This window comes from Bufo gargarizans, chromosome 2 (assembly GCF_014858855.1).
Source record: "Bufo gargarizans isolate SCDJY-AF-19 chromosome 2, ASM1485885v1, whole genome shotgun sequence".
Lineage (NCBI taxonomy): Eukaryota > Metazoa > Chordata > Amphibia > Anura > Bufonidae > Bufo > Bufo gargarizans.
In genome coordinates, this window is record NC_058081.1 from 112,649,300 (window position 1) to 112,676,166 (window position 26,867).

Here is a 26,867-nt window from a genome sequence, read left to right on the forward strand (position 1 = left end):
ATTTTCTTTCAGTTTCCCTTTTTTTGTGGACTGTATGCGGAACCATTCACTTCAATGGGTCCGCAAAAACAACGGAAGGTACTCAGTGTGCATTCTGTTTCCGTATTTCCGTTCCGGAAAAAGTAGTGCATGTCCTATTGTCTGCAAATCACGGTCCGAGGCCCCATTCAAGTCAATGGGTCCGCAGAAAATACGGAACGCACACGGAACACATCCGTATGTCATCCGTATTTTGCGGATCAATACTGTGCTATGCTATGCCCAGCCTATAGTCCTTATGCGTTTAGTGATTAATAAGTTACTGTTTCCAATCCGCCAAAAAAAAAACGGATCACATACACAGGCACCAACCGCGTGAACGCCGTGCTGTGGACCCAGCACGGCAAAAGATAGGGTTCCGATCCATCTCTCCGAAAAAGATAGAACATGTCCTATATTTTGCCGTATCTTGCAGAAGCGGACCCATTCAAGTCAATGGATCCACATCGCTGTACAGAGTTCACAGGGCTGGAGCCCGCGTTTTGTGGGCCGCGATCATACGGCTGTGTGAATAAGCCCTTAACCTGTAAAAATCCACCACTATGGAAAAACACCAAAAGTTCCAGTACGCAGAGCTTTTGGAAAGAAGCCAGAAAGACACACCAACTAATAAACCAAAAAAAAAAAAAAAAAAAAAAATATTTAAAATGTGAAAGTGAAGAAAAACGGCAGCAAAAAAAAACGAAGTGAAAACTCCTAGAAACAGGTGCGCTATTGGGTACCGGTATCCAGAATAAGTCAGCCTCAGCACCTCTGCTATGTGGCTGTGCGTTAGCTTTTGGACAGGGCCTGCGGTTCAATTCATTTACCATTTTTCATCAGTAAAACGAAATATGCATTTTACAAATCTAAAATCTTTAATAAGCACCAGCGGGATAATTAGATAAACTGAGGAAAAGCACTTCTTGTACAGAACACAGAAAGGCTTAGATTTGTATTGGTTTAAACTAAAGGCTTCACTTATGAATGGCTTTCCATCAAATGTCCTCACGGCGTGACAGCAATTGTTCATAAAGAGACATCTGCTTTGAACAATACTTCTACAATGAGCCGATCAGAGAGTGTACAACTGCTGAGAATCCCCGCAATCAGCGCCAGTCTGTAGGACCTGTTAGCACGTGGTCAGTTTCTCTGCAGTGCCCCCACAGGGGAAATAAAACATTACACACAGTCCCCCCAGCAATCAATGGGCTGTCTGTGTAATACATAGATATGTTAAAGAGTTTATCCCATGAAGACAATTTATCCTCTATCCACAGGACAGGGTTAAGTAACTGATTGGTAGGGGTCCAACAGCTGGGGCCCCTTTTGATCAAGAAAACAGGGGCCCATTTTCAGAGCAGCTTTCACACGTGCATGCTGCAGCTCTATTTGTACTTGGATATCTCCTGTAGGTCAATAGGGTTGAATGGAGTTACAGGACACTCATGCACATCTGCCAGTCAAACAAAGAGCATAGGCCCCATTCTTGTGATCGGCAGGGACCCTGGCAGTCGCTCCCCCACCAATCAGACACTTATCCCCTATCCTGTGGATAGGGCAGAAGTTGTCTTGATGGCACAACCCTATTAAGTCCTTCAGAATGAGAGATGCCGTTTCACAGCCGCTCTCTGCTCTAGCTCATACAGAAGGGTCCTGAACAGAAACTGTATATTGGCTTTCCTTCAAAAACAGAAAAAGCAGCCAGTTTCAGCTCATATTATAAGCAATTTAAAGGGGGGTTTCCAGTACTTCCATATTGATGGCCTATCCTCAGTATAGGTCATCAATATCAGATTTGATGGGTTCCAACTCCCCACACCATCTTCTGACAGCTGCCAGCACCAAAATCTATACAATGGCCGGATTTGGAAGCACAATGTTCCGTCCACTGTGCGGTGGTCATGCCGGGGTACTGCAGGTCAAGTCAAAGGGAGCTCAGCACCAGAAACTACACAGTGGACAGAGTCTTCTACACCCAGGTGGACCTTTATTGCAGCTGGCAATTCATTCGTAACTTCTAGCAGGAATATTAAAGGAATGGCACATTATAGATGCTTAAGAATTATTGCAAGTGGAATGCAAGCAGTTACTGAAGACATGTCAGGAGACGTGACTGGTCCTCTTCATGGGGTCTTGAGATGCTGTCCTGTTTTGCCACAAGGCGTCGGTCTTGCATGTGAAGGCTACTGGCTCAGCAGAAAGATGCTAATGGGAGGCACTTAGCACCATCCTGAAATAATGCTGGGAGGCAGCGAGTGGTTTCTGCTCTTGTATGACTTTTACCAATCTATCAAGTGTAAGCATCGCTGTACAAATGGATCAATGGGAATATGCCGGTCTCCATGGTCTTCAGATTACAATGCAGCTCCGATGGTAAACACTTCCCAGGCTTCTTTTCAGTCATTCTTTACTGGGCGTTTCCAGCCGGCCAAGAGGGTACAAGCACAACTGATACTACCATTGCAAAAGGAGTCAAGGCACTTAGAAGGGACGAGATTTTCAAGTGCTATTTTTTAAATATGTCTCAAACTAAACTAATTCTCCTGTATAAGCCCTGATACTTGACACGGTACTGGAGATACATCTGCATTGCTGGTACATGCTGGACTATCTGCCAGCGAGAGGAGCCTGTACATGCAGAGCAGTCGCCCATAGCCGTTAACCTCCAGCTTTGGGGCTCCTGCACACAACATGGGTTTTGGTCCGCATCTGATTGGCATCTACACGTTCATTCTGCAGCCCCCAAAAAAATAAAATAAAATAGAACGTGCCTTATTCTTGTCCATTTTGCAGACAAGAATAGGCACTTCTTATAGAGGGCAGGACATTACGACATTACACAGCCAGCATTCGTGTTACGCGGATCCACAATTTGTGAACCACAGCCTTCTCTCAGCTCACCAATGACAGCGGCGTCCATTTGACTTCAATGGGGGATGAGCTACGCCTAGGCCATGTGACCGATGAACGTGACATCACATGGCCTACCAATATCCCTTAGACTTTTTCTGCCATTCGTCACAGCAGGGCGCACTATGAGCAGCACGGGTAGCGCACTGAATGTAGGCAGGCTATTATAGATACATGATAAAATACACTATATTGGACCTGTAGTATTCAGTTTAAAGGGAACCGGTCATCAACTTTATCCTGATCTCATTGAGGGCAGTATAAAATAGTGACAGAAATGCTGATCTCAGCGGTGTGTCACTCATGAGCTAAAAGTAAGTGGTTGCTGAGAACCAGCATCATAATCATTGTAGACTGGGCCTTAAGAGTCAAATCTACCTGAGAAGAGTCCTGGTTATCCCTAATCTCCTGCTCTCTCATCCATCTGCTGATGATTGGCAGTTCTCTCCTAGAGACAAAGGGAGAAAACTAGGTAGAAGACTGTCAGCCATCAGCAGGAGAGCAGGAATTCATTAATAACCAGGACTCTTCTCAGGTGGCCGTGACTCTTTTCCAGGCCCAGTCTGCAATGATTGTGATGTTGGTTCTTGGCAACCACTTACTTTTACCTTATAAATGACAGACCGCTGGAATCAACTCGCCTGTCTCTACTTTATCCTGCAGTTAGTATGGACAGCATAAAGTTGATGACAGGTTCCCTTTAAATTGCTGTGTTGGCACTTTGCAGTAAAGAAGTGGGTTTTGGCTTGCAATTTGGGCACTCAGTCTCATGTGACAGCCCTAACTGCGATTGAGAGTGATTTTTACTACACAATATTTTATACTGAATTTGGGGCATAAAAAACAAACAAATGCAATATAACCACTAACTAGTAAAACTGCATAAGGGATAGGCTGCACGGTTGATGGCTTCACTACAACCTCTACGTCTCAATAAACCCCTAACCTCAATCCTTCTGTCCCTGCGGCTGCTGCAGACAGACCAGTCTCAAATAACTCCAGCAAAATAATTTAGGAATTTTACTGTAAAACTTCAGGCACAGGAGTCACAGATTTTTGGGTTCTTTACCCTGCCTGGAGGGCAGAGCACAGAGAGGGGACGGCTGTTACTTTTACTAATGACTGTCCTAGAGAGAAGAAATCGATTTAGGGCTCATATGTATTTTTTTGTCCATGTCCGTTCCATTTTTTTGCGGCCCTTATGTGGAACCATTCATTTCAATGGGGGTTGCAAAAAATGGAAATGACTCAGTGTGCATTCTGTATCTGTATGTCCATTCCGCAAAAAAATAAAAATAAAATATTAGAGAGCATGTCCTTTTCTTGTCCGATTTGCAGACAAAGGCAAGCGTTGTTACAATGGATCGACAAAAATAACTTTTTGGAACTGTGTTTTGCGGACTGTAAATTACATACGGTCGTTTCCTTACACAGAGAATCATACGTGTGACACGGGGTGTTCCGCGTAGGCTCTCCACCGTCATGTCTTGCATGTGACAAACAAGAAATCGGTAAAAAGGGCTTTGCTTTTGATGCAGAAAGCACTTTCTAAGCAGAGGAGCCTGGAGCTAAACACTGAAGTCTTTAATCTCTGGAAAACTGCTTGAGGAGATTGGACTTGATGACACCATGAAAGAGTCACACACACTCTCCCCGATCCGGCCAAGGACAACTTGTGTGCACTTTGTATGGTCAAGACTGCATCCCCGGCCTCTCCCATCCCGCAAGCAGAAAATAACCGAGGGTTTCAAAGGCATCTCTGTATGAGCAATCTCCGTGTCAGATTTCAAAACAGATCCAGTCACACTTCCACTGCATTTGCTGTAAAGTGCACGGTTTACAAAAAATAAAAAAAGTCTTGCCAACACGCTGCTCGCTTCAAAGCCACAGAATGGTTTGTTAGCTTATTAAATTTAGACTGGGAAAATATCAGACATTAAAATGACACATTTCACTTAAGGCTGTCAGACATCAAACACAAGCAGGCTATTCGGGACTTGCTGGCTGAAGACGTTCGAGAATCTGACTGTCTACAGTGCATGCCGCAGATAGCTTACCTTGTACCACATCTAAACTGACAGGTACGTGGCGTGCTCCGCGCTATACCGCGACACTGTGCAAAAATACTGTCTAGACACAGCATCCTACAGAACCGCTCTTCGCAAAACAGGTTGGGCTGAATTCAGACAGATGCTTGTCTATGTTCTGGATGGTGGACACGGACACGTTTTTAAAGGACATGCATCAGCTGATTTGTTACATGTGCGCTTGGAAGCTGAAGGCATCTGTGTTGGTCCCATGTTCATATGTGCCCGCATTACTGAGAAAAAATGAAGTTTTAGTATATGGAAATGATCCTCTAGGAGCAACGGGGGCGTTGCTGTTACACCTAGAGGCTCTGCTCTCTCCACTTTGACTGAAAGGACAGGCAGTGAAAACATAATCACACCTGGCCCTGACTTCTAAAGTCAAAGTGCAGAGGGTGCGGCAGTTGCAGAGAGAGCTGAGCCTCTAGGTGTAATGGTAATGCCCCCGTTGCTCCTAGAGGCTCTTTTGCATATATTAAAACATTTCTCTCAGCAATGTGGACACATATGAACATGGGACAAACACAGATGTCTTCAGTTGCCCAGTGCACATGTAACAGGTCAGCCATTGTCATAGGTACAAATCTGATGACAAAGGCCCTTTAAACGAGCTGCAGACAGCTGGCGTCCATGTGTAGTCTTTTTATCCTCAGGCCAATTCACTTGATTGAATGTGTCCTGTAGGAAAATCGGAGCAGTATGGTGCATGCTGCGACTTTCTTGGCACGGACCTACAACATGCTGCCTTCAGCTCAGAATCTGTTTTCAACATGACATGTTCCCTTTAAATTATACCAGACAACCCCTTTAATTTAAAAAACACACAACAACTAACTCCTACCCTGAAGTATCAACAGCCGCTATGTAGACCAATACATTTCCTTTGTAACAGACTACAAACATACTCTGAGATCTCATCCTGCAGTCATATTGCCATTCGTACGCCCACTAATTTTTGCTAAAATTTAAGTTAGTAAGAAAAAAAGGAATGACCAAATGATTGCAGGATCGCGGTACGCAGACCATGGGATAGAGGGAAGGACAAATGACTGCAGGATCGCGGTATACAGACCATGGGATAGAGGGAAGGACAAATGACTGCAGGATCGCGGTATACAGACCATGGGATAGAGGGAAGGACAAATGACTGCAGGATTGCGGTAAGCAGACCATAGGAAAGACGGATGGCCAAATGAGAGCAGGATCGCGGTACGCAGACCATGGGATAGAGGCATGGCCAAATGACTGCAGGATCACGATACGCAGACCATGGGATAGAGGCATGGCCAAATGACTGCAGGATCACGGTACGCAGACCATGGAATAGAGGCATGGCCAAATGACTGCAGGACCGCGGTACGCAGACCATGGGATAGAGGGAAGGACAAATGACTGCAGGATCGCGGTATACAGACCATGGGATAGAGGGAAGGACAAATGACTGCAGGATTGCGGTAAGCAGACCATAGGAAAGACGGATGGCCAAATGAGAGCAGGATCGCGGTACGCAGACCATGGGATAGAGGCATGGCCAAATGACTGCAGGATCACGATACGCAGACCATGGGATAGAGGCATGGCCAAATGACTGCAGGATCACGATACGCAGACCATGGGATAGAGGCATGGCCAAATGACTGCAGGACCGCGGTACGCAGACCATGGGATAGAGGCATGGCCAAATGACTGCAGGACCGCGGTACGCAGACCATGGGATAGAGGCATGGCCAAATGACTGCAGGACCGCGGTACGCAGACCATGGGATAGAGGGAAGGACAAATGACTGCAGGATCACGATACGCAGACCATGGGATAGAGGCATGGCCAAATGACTGCAGTATCACGATACGCAGACCATGGGATAGAGGCATGGCCAAATGACTGCAGGATCACGATACGCAGACTGTTTGCAACCTTTTATCATGGAGACATATAGGTCTGCACGGGAGATGTAAAACACAACATAGTAGGCAAAGTTTAAAAAAGTTGCTTCAATTGTTATTTTAGATGCATTGGAACAATAAAATGTAGTCCTTTAAGAGCTATAATAAACAAAAACAAAAAACCTGTTTGTTAGAAACTAGACTGCCGCTGCTCAGAGGTGCCGGCAGCTGGGGTACGACAGGTCACGAAATGGTATAAGTACAGACTGCTGTGCCAGAGTATGCAAATAAATGGGCAGCGCAGCTTACATAACTATTTAATTATACGTTCAGATTGTCAGCTGAAGGGGTTTCTTGTACCAGCTCACTTGCAGGATACCAGTGTTGCCAACCTGTCTCCACTTGCCTGGCACACACTTTGAGTATCTGTAGCAGATGTGTATCTGTTTGACTAACACTTCTGCCATAATTGCAGAACAAGCCAAGAGAGAGAGAGTGCTGGACTTACATACCTCACATTAATTCTACTCAGATAAAAGGCCATAACTGAACGAGGACTTCTTCAGCACTGTCCAATCTCCTAACCATTAGGTGAAGGTCTGTGGTCACTACGGGCTCTGCTCCAGCTCAACAGTTCAGCATAAAGGGAGAAAAAAACAACAGACAAGCCATGGAGGACCTTAAAGAGGTTCTCCAGCTTTCTACAACATTCGGCAACCCGCCCCCCCATCAGACCTGGTGTGGAAAACACTTCACCGCTTCGGTCAGTCATTGGTTGCAGCGACACAAATAAACATTGTCCACTCTGGAAGAGAAACGGAGTGCGGCAAACCAAGGGGAGTGTGCTGCCGAAACTTGTCTCAAAGATGCACAGCCCCTTTAAATATTGAGCTCTCACTCTGTAGTCACACCCTTGCGAGAAACATTAGGGCGGCATTACTAATGAAAATGTCCCAGAACTGTCACGGCTTTACAGGAAGAATGTGGTTTCCCCAGAAAGGGGGCAATGCCTAAGATGCTACCGTGGACACCAAAATAAACATGGAAGCTTTAAGAACAATTCTGCAACAAAGGAAAGGTCCTTTTACAAGGATATCAGGCAATTATCGGGAACAAACTAATCGTTCCCAATAATTGCCTAATCATCTGCAGAGATGAGGCCGCATTTACATACAGTAATCACCTCTGCTGCATCAACCGATCCATACAGCGATTGCTTCCCCCATAGAAAACCATTCTCCCAGAGCAGAAGACCGCTGCTTAGACAGCATGATCCGCTGAACAGAAACGATGATTTATCGCTCTGGCAGAATCACAGGATCACCCCATAAATGAGCATTTGCTTGTTTATTGGGAGTTAAGCGGCACCTTCTACATAGGCCAGTTATCAAGAAGAGTTCATACAACTGCCAGATCATCGGTCTGTGTAAAAGGACCTTAAAAGGGTTTTTTCTGGGATCTTACTATTGATGACCTATCCTAACGATATGTTATCAATATCAGATTGGCGGGGATCCGACACCAGGCTCCCCCGCTGATCAGCTGGTTGAAGATAAGGCCGCACTCTGTGCGAGAGCAACTTTCTCTTCATTGTTTACCAGCTCACCACCGCCATCATAGTGTATATGTATGTATAGAAAGGAGCTGTCCCATAGGAGTGAATGGGACGGCTCATCGCTGTGATGTCGATGGCGAGCAGGTAAACAATGAAGGGAAGGCTGCGCTTGTACAGAGTGTGGCCTTCTCTTCAACCAGCTAATCGGCAGGAAGGGGGGGGGGGGGGCATGCCACTTTATCAAGACTGTGATAGATAGATAGAGATATATATATCTATATCTCTATCTATCTAAATGTTTTGCTGAAGAGGTGCTTTGAGAAGCACAGTACCATGGCTGGTCTCCTACGCAGTTTATTTCGGGCTAAATGAACCAAATGCAGGAAGAGCTCAGCCTTGAACATGAACACGACAGAAGACTGAATTCCTGCTATCTTTTCAATTAGATCTGCCTTCTTTTGAAGACGTGCACAGCTCTATGACCCATTAATGATCAAAAATTGTGAAGAACATCAAAGTAACTATTGTTTTTGATAATACCACTACTGTACTGAACGATCGCTGGCAGTAACTTGCATATTTCTGGACTAATCCAAACCAAGTGCTATGGTTATCCAGAAGCACCAAACAAGATCAGTATGCATGTACGGTCTTACAGAGGGAGAGAGTCAATGCCAACGACTGGTACTTCTGACAATGCTAAGGAACCTGGTAAAAAGTTACCAATGCCACCAATCCCGTGTATCCAAGGGATGGCACTGACTGGTGCACAGCAAGATTGACAACAGGCTTGTAAAACCGTACTTTAAAGGAGCATTTGGAGCAATTACCAACAAATTGTGGTAGAATTCGTTTTCCCCAAATCTTGGCAAACATTTTGCCAAGATTTCACAGTTATCACAGGGGAAGACCAATTGCTGTGCTTTTTTGCAGGTAAAAATGATGGCCGTGTGATCTGCACACAACTCCTCTGGTCTAGTCATTAAGCGCATGGTTGCCTGGAGCAATGTGTTCCGATATGCAAGACAAAACTGCAATGAGGTTTTAATGCGGTTTTCGGTGCAGTTATGGATTTTACAGGTCAAACGTATTAGGCGTCTTTCACACAAGAGAATATTCCGCCAGGGTGCGATACATGGAGCAAACACATAGCATCCCTACCGAATCAGTTTTTTTCACACATCATCTTTGCATTAAGGAAAAAAAAAAAAAAAAAAAAAAAAAAAAAAAAAAATCACAGCACGTTCTATACTCTGCGTTTTTCACGCACCTCTGGTTCCATAGAAGTGAGTGGGGCTCCTGTGAAAAACAAAAGACATCTGGATACAATGGGGGACATTAATCAATCACTTTACGCCACAACTATGGCGTAAAAAAGTAGCACATTATGGCGCACGGCATCTGTGCACCATAATGTGCGACTTTGAGCGTCTCTGCGCTTTTCTGAAGTGCAGAGAAAAAGGGAGCGTGGCTTCACCCCCGCATTCACTATAACTTTCACTGGTGTAGACTTCAGTTTCTGGCAGAGATGCGTCTGATTGGTCAAGAGGCTTCTGCTTCTTAAGAAATCAGGCGCATCTCATGCCAGCACAGGGAATGGGTCCGCCAGTCTTGATATATCTCCCCCAATGTGTTTTTCACTGATGGTTACTAGGAGATGTAGATTATTATTCTTCAGGGTTTTTTTCACAGGCGTGAAAAACGCATCAAAAACAGATTGCATCTGCGTGAAAAAAACTGAAACACTGACTGAATTTGCGTGCAAAACCATCCGTTTTTTCCTGAACAGACCCTGGGAGAATCCATAACACTCGTGTGAAAGAGGTCTTATAGAAAGGTTGTTCTGATGCAGTTTAAACTACACCTCAACTGCTATGTGTGAACATACCCTAAAGTCTTCCACAAATGTCATCAGTAAGGTCATTCGCTGTTGGCTTCATTCTCCGAATGACAATGCCCTACTACACAGTCTCATTACTCTCGGGCGAGTCTGAAGTTTCTGCGTGTCACAGGGTGACAGATCGTAAAAGGGGAGAACATTGGTCACCCTTTGTTTTACGACACTTGCTGCAGCTCCTCGTCCAAGATGTGACACGATGGAAAAGAACAGTTGTATCTGCTCGTGTCACCAGAGGAAGAGAACACGGAGGAGACAGCTGGGCCACTGGGCCTAGTCAATTAGAAGGTGGCAAGTTGGGCGACAACTGCACTATGCAATGGTGTGACATCTGAACAAATGTCTACCGCATAGACGTTTATAAGCCAGACAATGAGGTAGAAAGATATGTTACCCAGCTGCTTGGGACTTCACTACTGCAATAAAACACGGTATATAGGCTATAGAGCACCGACGCATACCTCAGGGATCACAACATCACTAGGCCAGGGGCACACCTGCCGTCTTCAGTGTCGGCCACAGATATTGGTACGGAGGAGGACTTTTTTTTTTTTTTTTTTTTTTATCAATACGGCCATTCTGTGATTGAACATGAAGAAAGAATTCCATAATGAATCTATGCCACCGTCTCCCATCTTCTTGAGTTCTGCCTGCTTCTAATTCTTCCTGCCTCTCTAGACAATTTAAGGAATTGAAAAGTGGGAAAAAGAAGCAGAACCATCATATAAAACTGTTTCCGCATTTGGGGACAGTAAAGAGACGTTTCTCTGTAGCGGGTGTAACCAACCAACACGGTGAGGATCAGCACCAGGATAGGCGATATTGGGGCAGGGTGGAGATTAAAAATGGAATAACAGCAAGAATTGTACATTCATTTTAACTGCATCTGGTAAAGCGCTGGAGACTGCACAACCCCTCTATTATTTATTTTCTATGAACGTTAACTCCACAGATTTCGCTTTACGGTCAAAGTTGGTCTGATGTACAGAAGGCCTGTAACTAGAAGGTGGTAGAAAGATCTACCGCTGAAGACTCTTCAAACAGGCGATGGCAGTAGATGAAACAATAGAGGGCATGGGCAGCTACACAGGGGCCCGTGAGTTAAGGGGCCCACACACAGCTTCCTACTGCATGTAAGAAACGGAGTAAATAAGGGCTCATGCACACACGACCCGTTTTGTGTTCCTACCATGTGCCTTTCGCATTTTCCGGAACAGAACGTCCGGGCCACTATAGATAGAACAGTCCTATCCTTGTCCCTAATGTGTAATATATTTTGGCGGATGCCACGGCATGGAAAGCACACGGTGTGCTGTCTACATCTTTTGCGGTCCCAGTGAAGGGAATGGGTCTGCATAACATTTTACGGGCATTAAGGGCATGAGCACTAATCATATGGCTCACAACTATTGAGGGACCATTAGAAAGAAAGAAGGTGGGAGCTACTGAAAAAGGGGCCCCCCCGATAATGGAGCTTATAATCCACATGAGCTGCCCGTGAATCTGAAGCAAAAGCTCCACTTAGAATAAAGTTGTACTCCATCCCCCCCAAAGACTTGAGTATGGCAGTAAAAGAACTGTTCATCATTCAACAGGACAACTTTGCAGCATGCCCACGAAATGTAAAAAATAAGTAATTTCCCAGTTAAAACAACCTATGTGAATGCAGCCTAATGGGATGGCTAGATTAGCTAAAGCTTCCATGGGGCATTACCATTCACATGAAAGTAAGGCCAGCGATGGAAAGCGGACTGCGATATTAAAAAGGTTGAAAAGCGTCATTCACAATTGTTGTAATAACCACATACAAAAGTACAGCTCCAATATTTATAAAGCGGAGAGCTGTCCGCGCTGCCAGATCCAAATCTTTGACTTAGGAAATTCCCTTAAAAAAAGGCAGCCAAATGTAGTGAGCAGCCAGAGTCTGCATCACACACGGCCGCCATCCGTACTGCCACCTATGCCCCTTCTTTTTTCCATTCAAAATATTCATCCCAGATCATGGACCAACATGACAAAGTTAGAACTAATCAAAATAGTAAGGCTATGGTTGAAGAAAAAAAACAAGGAAAACAAAATTTATAGAAAAGAATCAAAACGGCCGTGTGACAGCGGTCTATCAAATGGCCGTCACATGGTCTTTTTCAGAACCATTATAGTCTATGAAGGTATTTTTCCAAAAACTAGGACATGTCTAATGGCCATTAAAACGGGTACACTATGTAAAAAGAATACATTACTCACCACGGGCACATCAAGTTATCGCACGATCAGCTGTGTTTCTGCCCAGCAGGATGGGGACCGCAAACCACGGCTCTGAGGGCCGCAGGTTGTGCACCCCTGTTCTACGTCATTCTGATGCTGCGCTGTAATCTCAAGAAAGCGCGTTTGTCACCTGAGCGCTTGTGCTGTCTTCCATTCATGTGCCGACATCAGCCTCATGGAAAAAAAAAAACTGCACATGCGCCAGTTAATTGTTTAAAGCTGGTGTATGTGCAGTTCTTTACACACTGGAATAACATGTATTTGGCTCTATAGGGATAATCCTGGTGACAGAATCCCATTAATATATACCGAGGGCACTGCAGGGGGCATTAATATATACCGAGGGCACTGCAGGGGGCATTAATATATACCGAGGGCACTGCAGGGGGCATTAATATATACTGAGGGCACTGCAGGGGGCATTAATATATACTGAGGGCACTGCAGGGGGCATTAATATATAATTAAGGCAATGGGGGGAGCATTAATATATACTCAGGGCACTGAAGGGGGCATTAATATATACTGAAGGCACTGCGGGGGCATTAATATATACTGAAGGCACTGCGGGGGCACTAATATATACTGAAGGCACTGCGGGGGCACTAATATATACTGAGGGCACTGCAGGGGGCATTAATATATACTGAAGGCAATGGGGGGAGCAATAATATACACTGAGGGCACTGAAGGGGGCATTAATATATAATGAAAGCAATGGGGGGAGCATTAATATATACTGAGGGCACAACGAAAATAAAAAAACTGTACATTATTTTTTGTTGTTCCAAAGAAACACAATGAGGGTCATTTACAAAGACTGGCTTTTTACACTGGTCTTTGTTTCCTTTTTGCGCCGGCATCGGATGCACCTTACTAATAGACAAGGCGCGCGCTTTGTTATAAATTAAAAGCGCCCCCGGCCGTCCATGTGCCAGGCGTAAAAACTACTATAGTCTCTGACTGGAGAAGTTTTTCGCCAACACTTATGTCTGTTTTAAACTCTCAAGTGTCGAACGTGGCGCAAAAACGGCCGCACAGGCATTTAAACAGTTGCAAATACACCCGTGTGACTTTTTTGTGCCCAAAAAAAACGGAGTTGCGACGTTTGTAGATGACCCCCAATGCAATTAGGTGGTGTCTGGTACTGAAACACAGCCCCATTTAAGTGAATATAGCTTAGCTGTAATACCAGGCAAAGCCTTCGGACAAGAGAGGCGCAGTTACTGAAAAACAGCTAACTTTTTTTTCCTAATCGCATAATAACGTTTACACAATGTTACGTATGCCTTGCCAATACACAGTACCCACAGCACAGAAAAAGTGTCCCTTGTAAGTGGACAGCGATCTATGGAACATCTGATGGCCATGACTAATGTACAACATGCAGAAAACATTACCTGGGTAACAGAAACAAGAGAGGCCCTGCCACCGCCACCATGCTGGGACAGACAGATGACACCAGCGCTGCGAGGCCAATATAAGATCAGAAGTAATGTGCCGTCTGCATTGGCACCTGCTCTAATGGGAAATAGCGGATTACATATAGGTGAACACAAAATGTGATACGGCCTCAAAGCATTAACCCTTATGTTTCATCAGCAAGTCACAAAAGCAAATGTCACAAATGTATATACATACAGACACGGGCAGAGATGATCTGTGTGCAGCCGCTGACCTGCAAGAAGGTCCAAGTGCTGGAAGCGTGTCACCCAGGGAGGAGGGGAGGGCAGACCTTCTCACCGGGCACTGCCGTCCCCTTTTCTCTCTGATTCCCATTTGAGGAGCAATAGCAGCTGAAGCAATGAATATCGATGGCTGGCCGCTAACAGCTGAGATAGCACTGACTTACGGCTTTCATTTCACCTGCATCAGCAAAGACAGGGCTGGGAAACAGGAAGTTGCCGGCCTTAAGCACTCCTTCTGATGTGGATATGAACACAAAAGTTCGATAATTTCTCCACTACGGGAGGACATACGACGTGAAGGCCCCGACGATCCGGGCAGTTAGGGGGCTTCCACACCCTGCAGATTTTGGCGCAGAAATTTCTGCAATCGTAAACTAATTCCATTCAATTCAATGGGGTTGTTTGGTGGGAAGCACGTGGAAATCTGCAAGCCTCATTCAGATAAACGGAATGATTTTCAATTACAGGTGCATTTTTTTGCAGATCAGATACGGACCCATTCATTTCTAGGGGTCGGCATAAGGGTACTTTCACACTAGTGGTTTTGTTTTCCGGTATCACAGGAGCTCAATACCGGAAAAAAACTGATCAGTTTTATCCTAATGCATTCTAAATGGAGAGCATTCCGTTCAGGGTGCATCAGTTCAGTCCCTCTTACGTTTTTTGGCCGGAGAAAATACCGCAGCATGGTTCAGTTTTCTCTCCGGCTAAAAATACTGATCACTTGATCAATTTACATAGAACTGTATTAGTGCCGGATCCGGCATTAAGTGTTCCGGGGGCAAAACGGACCCGGCTTTCCGGTCTGTGCATGAGCAGACCTTTACAAATGCAAAAAATTAAATAAAATAATGAATACCGGATCCGTTTTTTCCGGATGACACTGGAGAGATGAATCTGGTATTTCAATGCATTTGTCAGACAGATCCGCATCCGGATCCGTCTGACAAATGCCATCAGTTTGCGTCCGGATTTGGCAGTTCCGGCGACGCAAGTGTGAAAGGACCCAAAGATGCAGATGGCATATGCCGTTAGCCTCCGTATGCGTGATCCGCAGCCCTGCAAAAAAATAATAGAGCATGTCCTATTTTTGTTCGTTTTGCAGAAAAGAATAGGCATTTGCAACACAGGGCCTCAAAATGCAGGATTCACACGGCCAGTATCTGCGTTTTACGGATTCACATATTGCGGACCGCAAAACAGATACAGTGATATGACTGGACCCTTATCTGCAGTCTGTAGTATTAGGCTGGCCATATATGGTAGATGAACATCCCCTGAATCATTAGATTTCAGCGAAACCAGCAGACTCTATGTGTATGGGGGCGCCCAGACTATCCAACCAAAAGCAAATGTCTGTGGACAGAAGGATCGGTGGATTTGAATTTACGATCCTTTCGTTATCAATGGAGATAAGCTGCCGCCAGAACTAGGCAGCGGCTTAACCCACTCTCTGTTGAGTACATGCATGCCAAGTCAGGTTAAGTGTGCATGTATATTGGGGGAGAGTTTGAAAAGAATAGCTTTTGACCAAAGTTGGATATGGCTAGCTTTATGAAAAACCTATGATTATAAAAACACATGAAAGGCTGGAGTCTGCCAGAACGGGGCTGCTCAAATTGAGTGGCTCTCTGGATCATAGAGGGGGGGGGGGGGGGGGGCGGTTCCTGAGTGGGGGACCCCTTCTATGAATGTGCATATGCCCTTACAAGGTGGTCATGAGGCAACCCCTTTAAGATCTATTGCGTCCAATGAAAATCCATCTCATAAATGGTGGAAAGTCAGCAGGACATCTAGAACGTAAAATCCATACATAGAGGCCAATGACATTTAGGAATTACGTGCCGTAAGAAAGTAACACACTCAATGTCACCAGAGGTCAAGCACTCCTCAATCAAACCACGCTGCAGCTGGCGTTGTCCTCAAGGTAACACAACCCCAGCAGCTCCAAAAGGGAGCAGAGCCCAAGACAAGGCAGTGAAGTAAACCCTTCTGGAAATACCTGGCTGTTCCCAATCACGCCCGACAACTGCAGAAACAGAGGGCAAGTCACAGAAAGGCCTCTTGCACACGACCGTATGTATTTTGCGGTCCGCCAAAAACAGATCCTCAAAAAAAATTATGGATGACGTCCATGTGCATTCCGTTTTTTGCGGAACGGAACAGCTGGCCCCTAATCGAACAGTACTATCCTTGTCCGTTATGCGGACAATAAGGGTACTTTCACACTAGCGGTTTTCTTTTCCGGTATCGACTTCCGTCCTAAGGGCTTTATACTGGAAAAGAACTGATCAGTTTTATCCTAATGCATTCTGAATGGAGAGCAATCCGTTCAGGATGCATCAGGAGGTCTTCAGTTTAGTCTTTTTGACTGAGCAGGACAGAGATAATACCGCAGCATGCTGTGGTATTATCTCAGTCCCAAAAAACGGAACCCTTTCCTGAATGCCGGATCCGATTTTTTTCTTTCATAGGAATGTATTAGTGCCGGATCCGTTTTTCCGCATGACACCGGAAAGAGGGACCCGGCATGTCAATGCAATTGTAAGACGGATCAGGATCCTGATCAGTCTTAAGAAATGCCTTCAGTTGGCATAGCCTAATAGGACAAGTTCTATCTTTTAGCGGAAGCCTTTTTTTTTTTTTTTTAATAGGATCCTGTGAACTTGCCCTAATACATGTCAGGCTTTCCAGCTCATTATGAAATGTATGAATACTTCTTGGTTTTGGATTCCAGGACATTTTCAGGAAGTTCCCTCACATACAATCATAATGTGTAGCATCCATCTCGGCTTCTAGAAAAGACTTTGACACAACCCTGACACAAACATCTAAGGAGCAGGGAAGGGGAGGCCCAGAGTACAGCAGCGCCAGATGTAACCAGAATAACTGAAATAATCCACATGGGCAAGATTATCTCAATACATCCGCTATTCTGATCTCGGCCAGCGGTACAACCACTGTACAATGAAAGTGTGCAACTTTCTAATATTCTTTGGCGAAGATTTACTCAGAGCAGTATTTCCTACATCAGTAAGACGCACGGCTTCTCTAGCACAAATTACAATAAACCTGTCTGCGGGAGGCACGGACCCTCGCGCTAATCACACCCACTTTCCACTCAAACAAAAACAGTATGTCAAGATTTGTGACTTTTGTTACTCCACAAAACTGGCACCACAAATGGGCGAAACATTTTCCCGTTTGTGTCTGAATTCCTCAAGCTTGGCAATCTTGGACTGCCATCTGTAAACAGTCTCCGTAACATTACCAGGCTTAAAACTAGTAATATGTGTCTAGGTGTTGATCTCAGGGCTTATTACTATGAATTAGTTTAAGCAATTGTCTGTGAGCCAAGTACAGTAGCAGCACTAGTTTGTCCTATGTTGACGTCCAGGCAGACCGATTCTCCTCTCCCCTGACATCCAGTGTCAGGACACCCCAGGTACATTAATTGGCCAGCCTGTCCAATATTAATTTATTGTACATGGCTAGCCTTACTTAAATTTTGAGTTGATCATAAATAAGATTGTTCAGAAGAGTAGAGAGAAAAGCTGGAGAAAGAGCTTCAGGTGGGCTCTCACTGTGAATGCATTCTGCAGCTTGCTGCATACTGTGAAACAGAAGCTGCAGAAATGAAAGTTAAGAATGTAAAAGAGGACCTTAGGCTACATTAACACAGTCTGTGCGGGATCTGTACAGATTTAGAGCCACAAGGGACATCGGAAAGTTTTTTACCCTTTCAGTAAAAGTCATACATTATTCTGTCAGATCAATTATGCCTAATAAAGTAATTGAAGAGCATGGTAAGGGACTTTGTCAAGGGCTAAAAATTGTGTTTCTACATGTGGTTTTCAGAAACATTAAGGCCCTTTTCACACGGGCGAGATTTCCACGTGGGTGCAATGCGTGAGGTGAACGCATTGCACCCGCACTGAATCCGGACCCATTCATTTCTATGGGGCTGTGCACATAAGCGGTGATTTTCACGCATCACTTGTGTGTTGCGTGAAGATCGCAGCATGCTCCTCTTTGTGTGTTTTTCCCGTAACGCAAGCCCCATAGAAATGAATGGGGTTGCGTGAAAATCGCAAGCATCCGCAAGCAAGTGCGGACGCGGTGCGATTTTCACGCACGGTTGCTAGGTGATGATCGGGATGGGGACCTGATCATTATTATTTTCCCTTATAACATGGTTATATTCCTCACAGAACAAGACAGAAGGAGATGCCGGGCTACGCGAACAAGTGGACTAAGGTGAGTTAAATTATTATTTCTTTTTTTAACCCCTCCAGCGCTATTTTACTATGTATTCTGTTTTCAGAATGCTATTATTTTCCCTTATAACCATGTTATAAGGGAAAATAATAATGATGATGATCGGGTCTCTATCCCGATCGTCTCCTAGCAACCGTGTGTGAAAATCGCACCGCATCCGCACTTGCTTGCGGATGCTTGCGATTTTCACGCAACCCCATTCATTTCTATGGGGCCTGTGTTACGTGAAAAACTCACAAAATAGAGCATGCTGCGATTTTCACGCAACGCATAAGTGATGCGTGAAAATCACCGCTCATGTGAACAGCCCTATAGAAATGAATGGGGTTCAACTTACGCATCGCATCCGCGCGGAATACTCACCCGTGTGAAAGGGGCCTAAGGGTTTTTCTGGTAAGGCCCCTTTCACACGAGCGAGTTTTCCGCGCGGGTGCAATGTGTGACATGAAGGCATAGCACCCGCACTGAATCCTGACCCATTCATTTCAATGGGTCTGTGTACAGGAGCGTTGTTTTTCACGCATCAGTTCTGCGTTGCGTGAAAATCGCAGCATGTTCTATATTCTGCGTTTTTCACGCAGCCCTGGCCCTATAGAAGTGAATGGGGCTGCGTGAAAAACGCATTGCATCCGCAAGCAAGTGCGGGTGCGATGCGTTTTTCACTGATGGTTGCTAGGAGATGTTGTTTGTAAACCTTCATTTTTTTTTATCACGCGCGTGAAAAAAAACGCATCAAAACGCATTGCACCCACGCGGAAAAAAAACTGAACAACTGAACGCAATCGCAGACCAAACTGACTGAACTTACTTGCAAAATAGTGCGAGTTTCACTGAACGCATCCGGACCTAATCCGTCACGCTCGTGTGAAAGGGGCCTAATACCGAGCATGCCCTCTGAAACAGAAGATTCATACTTACCTGTGATCCGTCAGTCCTGGCACTGCCTCTATCTTCGCATCCTCCGCTGCAGCTCATAACTGGCTTCAGAAGTAACGTGCTGTTTGTTGTGGCCACATCACTGCTGAACCCAGTTATTGGCTGCAGTGGAATATGTGATCATGCCCATGCACAACAGGATGTAAACAGTGCGGTGACTGGAAGATGGCGACAGCACGGAGGACTGGAGCTGCAGGTCTGCAAAAACAAAACGGATAGCACATGGATGTCAACATTGTGCTGTCTGCATCCACATGTCTCGCCTACAAATTATAGAACAGATTTTATTCTTGTCAATTTTGTGGACAACAATAGTCATTTCTCATGATGGATTGCACACAGAAGGTGTCGTGTTTTGCGAATCTGTGGTTTGTGGACAGCAATATGGACACGGCTGTGTGCATGAGGCCTAAGCCCGATTCTCAAATGCAGATTAGCCCTTACACGCCCAGCAGGCAGTCCAAAGCATGGCATGTGCTCAGGTTCTTTTCACTGAACTCCCCGTTGCTCTGTCCTGCACATGACTGCATAACGCTGCATAACGTCAATCAACACCAAGCGGGTGGCATCCGTAAGAAGAGCCTGAGCACTTTCCACACTTGATATTCCCCCAATGGGCACGTGACAGCCAGTTTGCATTTGGGAATAAAGTTCAATTTCTCTGAAATTCTAACTATTGAAGGCCACAAAGGAGTTTTTCAGCATGTTTTTAACTGGCGTAATTACTAGGCATTAGGGTGCATTCACACGACCGTATGTATTTTGAGGTCCACAAAACATGGATACACCAAAAATACATATGAAGTCAGTGTGATATCTATTTTTTGGGATGACCCATTGCGAAAATGCCTACTCTTGTTCACAAAATGGACAAAAATAGAAAATTTCTATATTTTTTGCAAGGCTGCGGAATGGACATACAGATGCAGACAGCACACGGTGTGCTATCAACATATTTGTGTGGCCCCACGTGAATAAATGGGTCCGTATCCAATCTGCAAAATATGCGGATCAGATACGAAGCAAAGATATGGTTGTGTGAATGGGGCCTAATTAATCCGACAGCCTACCATTAAGGCCTCATGCACACGGCTGTTGGGCGGCCGTGGCCATATTGTGGCCCGCAAACGGCGGGTCGGCAATCCACGGCCACGTGCACCCAGCATCACGGATGTGGACCCATTCACTTGAATGGGTCCGCAATCCCGGAGATGCGGTACGGAGTCACGGAACTGAACACCGGAAGCACTACGGAGTGCTTCCGTGGCGTTTCTTTCCGTTGTTCCGCACCGCAAATAAATATGACGTAATTCAATGCTGTCTGTGCATTGGGGACCGCAATTGCAGTCTCCAATGTCGGAACGGCCGTGTGCATGATGCCTAAAGCAGTAAAAATGAAATTGGAATCTACCTCTGGATTTTTCGTTAAAAGTAAATCCGTAAAGCCATAAACAAGCTTCCATACGTGGCCAGAATGGAGCCTGTCTTGTTCCTTTATGAACATGACTAAACCAGCTACCGCAGACAGTAAGAGTGGTCTCCACCCTGTGTGCTAACCATAGGCACAGTGTTTTGTAGGATCCACAAACCTTGGGACAGAGAGAAGGGGCGGCAATCAGAACGGGGGCTCTAAGGACAGTTTCCATATCTCCCACAGTCTATAATGGAAAGTACTGTGGCAAGAGAAGATCACTCTCTAACTTCTTTCTGCTGCCTATTTCTGAGAAGCAACAGTGAGCACCGGCCTTCTGGGTTCTTTATAGGCTGCTTTCACACAGTTTTTTTCCCTGACATTTTTCTCAATTTTTGTAGTTTGTGTTTTTTCCACTGGTGGCTACTTTCACACCTGCGTTTAGGTGCGGATCCGCACCTATAATGCAAACGCTTAGATCCGTTCAGAACAGATCCGTTTGCATTACCATGAACAAACGATAGGGCAAACGGATCCGTTTTGACTTTACATTGAAAGTCAATGGGGAAACGGATCCGTTTGAAAATTGAGCCATACTGTGTCATCTTCAAACTGATCCGTCCCCATTGACTTACATTGTAAGTCTGGACGGATCAGTTTGCCTCCGCACGGCCAGGCGGACATCCGAACGCTGCAAGCAGCGTTCGGGTGTCCGCCTGCTGAGCGGAGGACAAACGGTGCCAGACTGATGCATTCTGAGCAGATCCGCATCCACTCAGAATGCATTAGGGCTGGACGGATGCGTTCGGGGCCGCTTGTGAGAGCCTTCAAACAGAACTCACAAGCGGAGCCCCGAACGCAAGTGTGAAAGTAGCCTTACTGATAATACAACCACCTGCATCAGTTAGGAGTGGATCCGGTTGCATTATCTATAACATTGCCAAGACGGATCCGTCATTAACTCCATTGAAAGTCAATGGGGGACGGATCCGTTTTCTATTGTGTCAGAGAAAACGGATCCGTCGCCATTGACTTACATTAGGGGTCATGCCAGATCAGTCTTGCTCCGCATCCCAGGACATAAAGGAAAATATAACATGTTGCGGTTTGCTCTCCGGACTGGGAACGCAACTAAATGAAGCGGAATGCTTTTTGGTGCACTCCGTTCTATTCAGTTCAGTTTTGCCCCCATTGACAACGAATGGGGACAAAACTGAAGCGTTTTTTTCCAGTATTGAGCACCTATGACAGATCTCAATACCAGAAAACATAAACGTTGGTGTGAAAGTACCCTTAGAGGAAGGTCTAGGGGAAATATTTATTTTTTTATACTGGCATTTTTGGTCATTAGGAGGCTTTTATTTTAAAAGCACAGTATGATGACGCTTTTGCGTTTTTTTTTCGGGCATTTTAACAGCACCTATTCATTTCAATGGGTCAGCAATAAATGCTGATCGTTCATCCGTTTGTGTTCCGCGTCCGTTGTCAGTGTTTCCCTTCAGCAAAAAAATAAATAGTGCATGTCCTACTTTTTTCACATTTGCGAACAAGGATAGGCATTTATTACAAGGGATCTGTGGGGAAAAAACATATCCTCCAAACGGACGCAAAAAACAACTGTCGTGTGCATGAGGCCTAAAAGAGATGTGTTCATATCGTGCAGTGGTACATGGCAGCCATTGCTGCTCTGGTGCTGTGTTTGTGGGCTCTTGTGGCCCAGTGCCAAGGAGCTTAGCCTGGCAGCAAGGGTGCTGTTGGGCTGCTGGGTCTCACTACCTGCAGTTGCTGTGTTGTTGTGGCGTTTGTGGTTGCTTGCCAAATCAGTGTAAGAACCAACTCAAGTCCGCAGTGAGTGAGCCTATGCATTATATACAGTGAGCCTGGTGGATGTGCAATCCATGCCTTTATCTAAGGGTAGGACATCAATAGGAAACCCTAGAAAACCCCCTCAATGAGGCAAATGGTGTCCAAACGATTATAGGCCCTGTTTGACCTGCTTTCCGTGTTAGTCTTTTTTGCAGGATCCGGTATTTTCTGCTACTGCATCCTCGCAAAATCCGGTATTTTCTGCTACTGCATCCTCGCAAAAAAAAAAAAAATAATGGATGGATAGCAAGTAAAACAGAGTCCAAAAGCTTAGTCTTTTGACAATCTTTGCCTTAGGGCCGTTGGTGTCCCGTGCCCGCGCTGTGAACCGCAAATTGCCGTCCGCAATGCACGGGCATCTTCCGTGGGGCAGGCGCATGGGGATCGCAGACTCATTCACTTGAATGGGTCCGCGATCCCTCTGTTCCACAAAAAGATAGAACATGCTCTATCTTTTTGCAGTGCAGAGGCACGGAACGGAACCCCAGAAAGCACTCCACTGATAGCAGCTTTCTTTCATAGAGGCTGGGCGACGGCTATGTGATTCTGCACCCAGCCTCCTGTATTTGTATTAAACGTTAACTTTCATTGGTGGCGCAGTGTGCCCTCCCCTCCTCCGCCCCTCTCTCTCCTCATTGGTGGCAGAGGCGGCACAGGGTGGAGGGAGAGAGTGACTCCTTCTCCCCTGTGCTGCTGAGGGAACATGGCGCGTGCTGATATCAGCACGCTCCATGCTCTGTGATACTAGGCTGCGCAGTAGCGCATCCTAGTATCGAAAAATGTCAAATCCTGGTATCGAAGTTGATACCAGACAAAAGTATCGAATGGGTATCGAAAATTCGATACCCGAAACAACCCTAATTGTCACAATAAAAAAATAGTTTGATTCAATTTCGATACCATAAATAAAGTAGGCCCCTTTCAAACGAGAGAGTATTCCGCGCGGGTGCAATGTGTGATGGAAATGCATTGCGCCCGCACGGAATCCGGACCCATTCATTTCAATGGGTCTGTGTATATGAGCGCTGGTTTTTACCCATCACTTGTGCGTTGTGTGAAAAATCGCAGCATCTATAGTCTGTGATTTTCACGCAAAGCTGGCGCCATAGAAGTAAATGGGGCTGCGTGAAAATCGCATCCGCAAGCAAGTGCGGATGTGATTTTCACTGATGGTTGCTAAGAGATGTTGTTTGTAAACATTCAGTTTTTTTATCATGCGCATGCAAAATGCATAAAAACGCATTGTACCCACGTGATAAAAACTGAACGCGATCGGAGACAAAACTGAATGAACTTGCATGTGAAATCGTACTTTTTTTTTTTTTTTACTGAACGCATCCGGACCTAATCCGCTTACGCTCTTCTGCAAGGGGCCTATAGCAATACTCGATACCACATGAAAGAAATGGACAGAGCACTGTCCTCGTCTTTTGCAGCCCCGCATTGAACCAGCAAAAAATGAGGAAAAAAATAAAAAAAATACATCTGTGTGCATGAGCCCTAAGTGTTGTGGTGTACGCAAGGTGGTACATGATGGGGTTAACGTAAGGCACAGGTTCAACCGTTCCAAGTGATAAAACCCCCATGTGCCTCATAATAACCTTATCAAGTATTCATCTCTGTGCATAGTGGGCAACATGGGGTTAATGCATGAGGTACATGAACAGTTACTTGCTATCAATGTTAGCGGCACATAGTTTTAAGAATTTGGACCTACATGTGCATCACATTAATAGTAAGTGACCCCATCTGTATTCTGTAACTCGCATTAACCCCATGTTGCCCATTATTTGAGGAGGTACTTGGGGGGTCGCTTACTATTAATGTGAGGCACATGGGGTCCACTCCAGATTGAGAAAAGCGTGTGCCCAGCCTCACATTAAAAATAAGTGACCACCATTATGTTTATAACATGGCAGTGGCAAGATTGGGGTTAATGAGTCACATTAACCCCAATGTTGCTGGCTGCCTGGTACGTATCTTTTTGCCTGCCTTTCTTTTCAGGCAGGCTAATCATTTGTGTACGGACTGGGATATCCGCTATACTGCTGCTGCACACTGTGGGGCTGAAACTGGGACTGAGGAACTCAAGTTGGGCGTGAACAGCTCTACTGTTCATCACGCTCACTCGCTCGTGATGAAGGCGCAACTGAAGCGGACCATCCCTGTAAGTGTATTCCCTCCCTTCTCTAACACTGTAATTACCAGCATTTTCATTGGCGGAGTAGTGGCTGGCGGCTTCAGAGTCCCTCTGCCCCCCCCCCCCCCTTAGCGTTTTCATTGGTGGCGGCTGCGTCACAGTGGGGAGGGAGGGACTCCTTCCCTCACTTCTTTTCCACTCAGCGGCCGATGAGAACATGGCACATGCTGAGCGTGGCACACGCCATGTTCTCTAATAAGTAAAGAGACTAAGCTGCGCAGTAGTGCAACCTAGTATAGAAAAAAAAAAAAAAAAAAAATCCCGGTATCTGGGTGAAAAAGTATTAATTGGGTATCGAAAGATTAATACCCAGTGCAATCCTAGTGTAAATATTAAGTGCACATTTGATCTGCATTTTCTGCATCAGATGCAACACATTAAATTCTACGGGGCCGCAAAAGATGCACGAAGAATGGGAAACCACGGGGTGCACACGGCTGGGATCTGCGGTTTGAGGCCTAAAAACGGTTAAATGGTTTAGGAGAAGCCAGTGGAGAAAAGCTGCTTAGTATGTACAGTATAATGTACAGATGTGGTAAACAGTAACAGAAACTGAAAACAGACATTTTATACCTAGCCTTAAAACAGCGAGGGTCATTTTTACAGCCGGTGGTACTCCTACCGATCAGAGCGGGGCAGGAACTGTAGTGCCGGGTCACTACCACCCACACACGCTACACTGCTGCATTACACCATTTTGGATCTATACTTGCTAGAACATACAGCAGGCGCACAGTCTGTCAATAATAAGAGGGGCGACAATTTATTTTTTTGAAGACACATTTACCAGTTATAATTCAACTAAAATATAAATGTACATGTGATCTCTGCACCCTTTAGAGCAGCAGTATATACTGCAGAGCAGTTACTCCAACTGTAAATGGAGACCGAAAACGTCAGAGATGCCATGTTATCCAAGATGATAGTCATACAAAAAATAATGCAGGTATGTAGTTTCAGCATGATAAAAAAAAAAAAATATATATATTATATACAGTGGTCCCTCAAGACATAATGGCCTCAGAATACAATATTTTCAACCTACAATGGCCTTTCCTGGGCCGTCATAAGTTTAAAGCAGACTCAACTTACAAAGCCTCAGATCCAACCAATCGACATGGCCCTTTCTCTGGTAAAACCCCTGTACTGGCTGTCTACTAGCATCTCTTTATAGTACAGTGCGGTACTACATGTCCTAAACCGCCCCTTGTCTGTACCAGAGAGTGGCTCCTTTGGATGTCAGGTGAAGGCGTCTCCATTTTATTTTTCTGGCGTACTGTGTAGTACACAGGACCACTTGGTCCATGGCACGATCATAAGCAGATACCTGGTAAATCTCATCTACACAAGGTCTCACACAAACCTCTAATGTCTTGTCCTACAATGTGATATCCTGAAGCTGCCTGACATATCGCTTCTTCTTCTTGTCCAACTCCTAAAAGCAACACGTGGAGTATGGAAATGTAATTCTTTGTACAACATGAAAGAAGACTATTTTTTGGAGTCTTCATTATACCATGTATATTAAAAGAGTTGTCCAGGAAAAAAAAAAAATCCTTTAAAACAGCTGAACACAAGGTTAAAGACAAAAAAACGTACCTCTCCGATACTCTTCTGCTCCTGTGCCCCGCCACGCCCCACTTCCTGACATGTGACTGCTGCAGCCAATCACTGCCCCTGTCTCAGGACTCAATCGCTGTTGCAGGAAGTGGAGACTGGCAGTAACGGGCAGCCTTGGAAGGGGCAGGGGAATCGGTGAGCCGCTATCCTCATGAATGTCATCATAAATGAGCACCTATTACATATAATCTTATCATGGTTTTTAGCCCAGGAACCTCAGCCCTTTCGAGAAGTCCATCAGTTTTCCAT

General features: G+C 45.3%; 1 protein-coding gene across 11 annotated transcripts in view; it reads right to left on the reverse strand.

Moving 5' to 3' along the window:
• The window catches only part of MEF2A (myocyte enhancer factor 2A), a 139,220-nt gene that overhangs the window by 94,320 nt on the left and 18,033 nt on the right, over window positions 1–26,867 (reverse strand). The window contains exon 1 of one of the 11 annotated variants that reach the window (XM_044279421.1): window positions 14,261–14,377. The exons of the other annotated variants lie outside the window; for them this stretch is intronic. The gene's annotated coding sequence lies outside the window, so the exon portion shown is untranslated. Of the gene's footprint in view, window positions 1–14,260; window positions 14,378–26,867 lie in introns of those variants that run through there. 11 annotated transcript variants of the gene reach the window in all.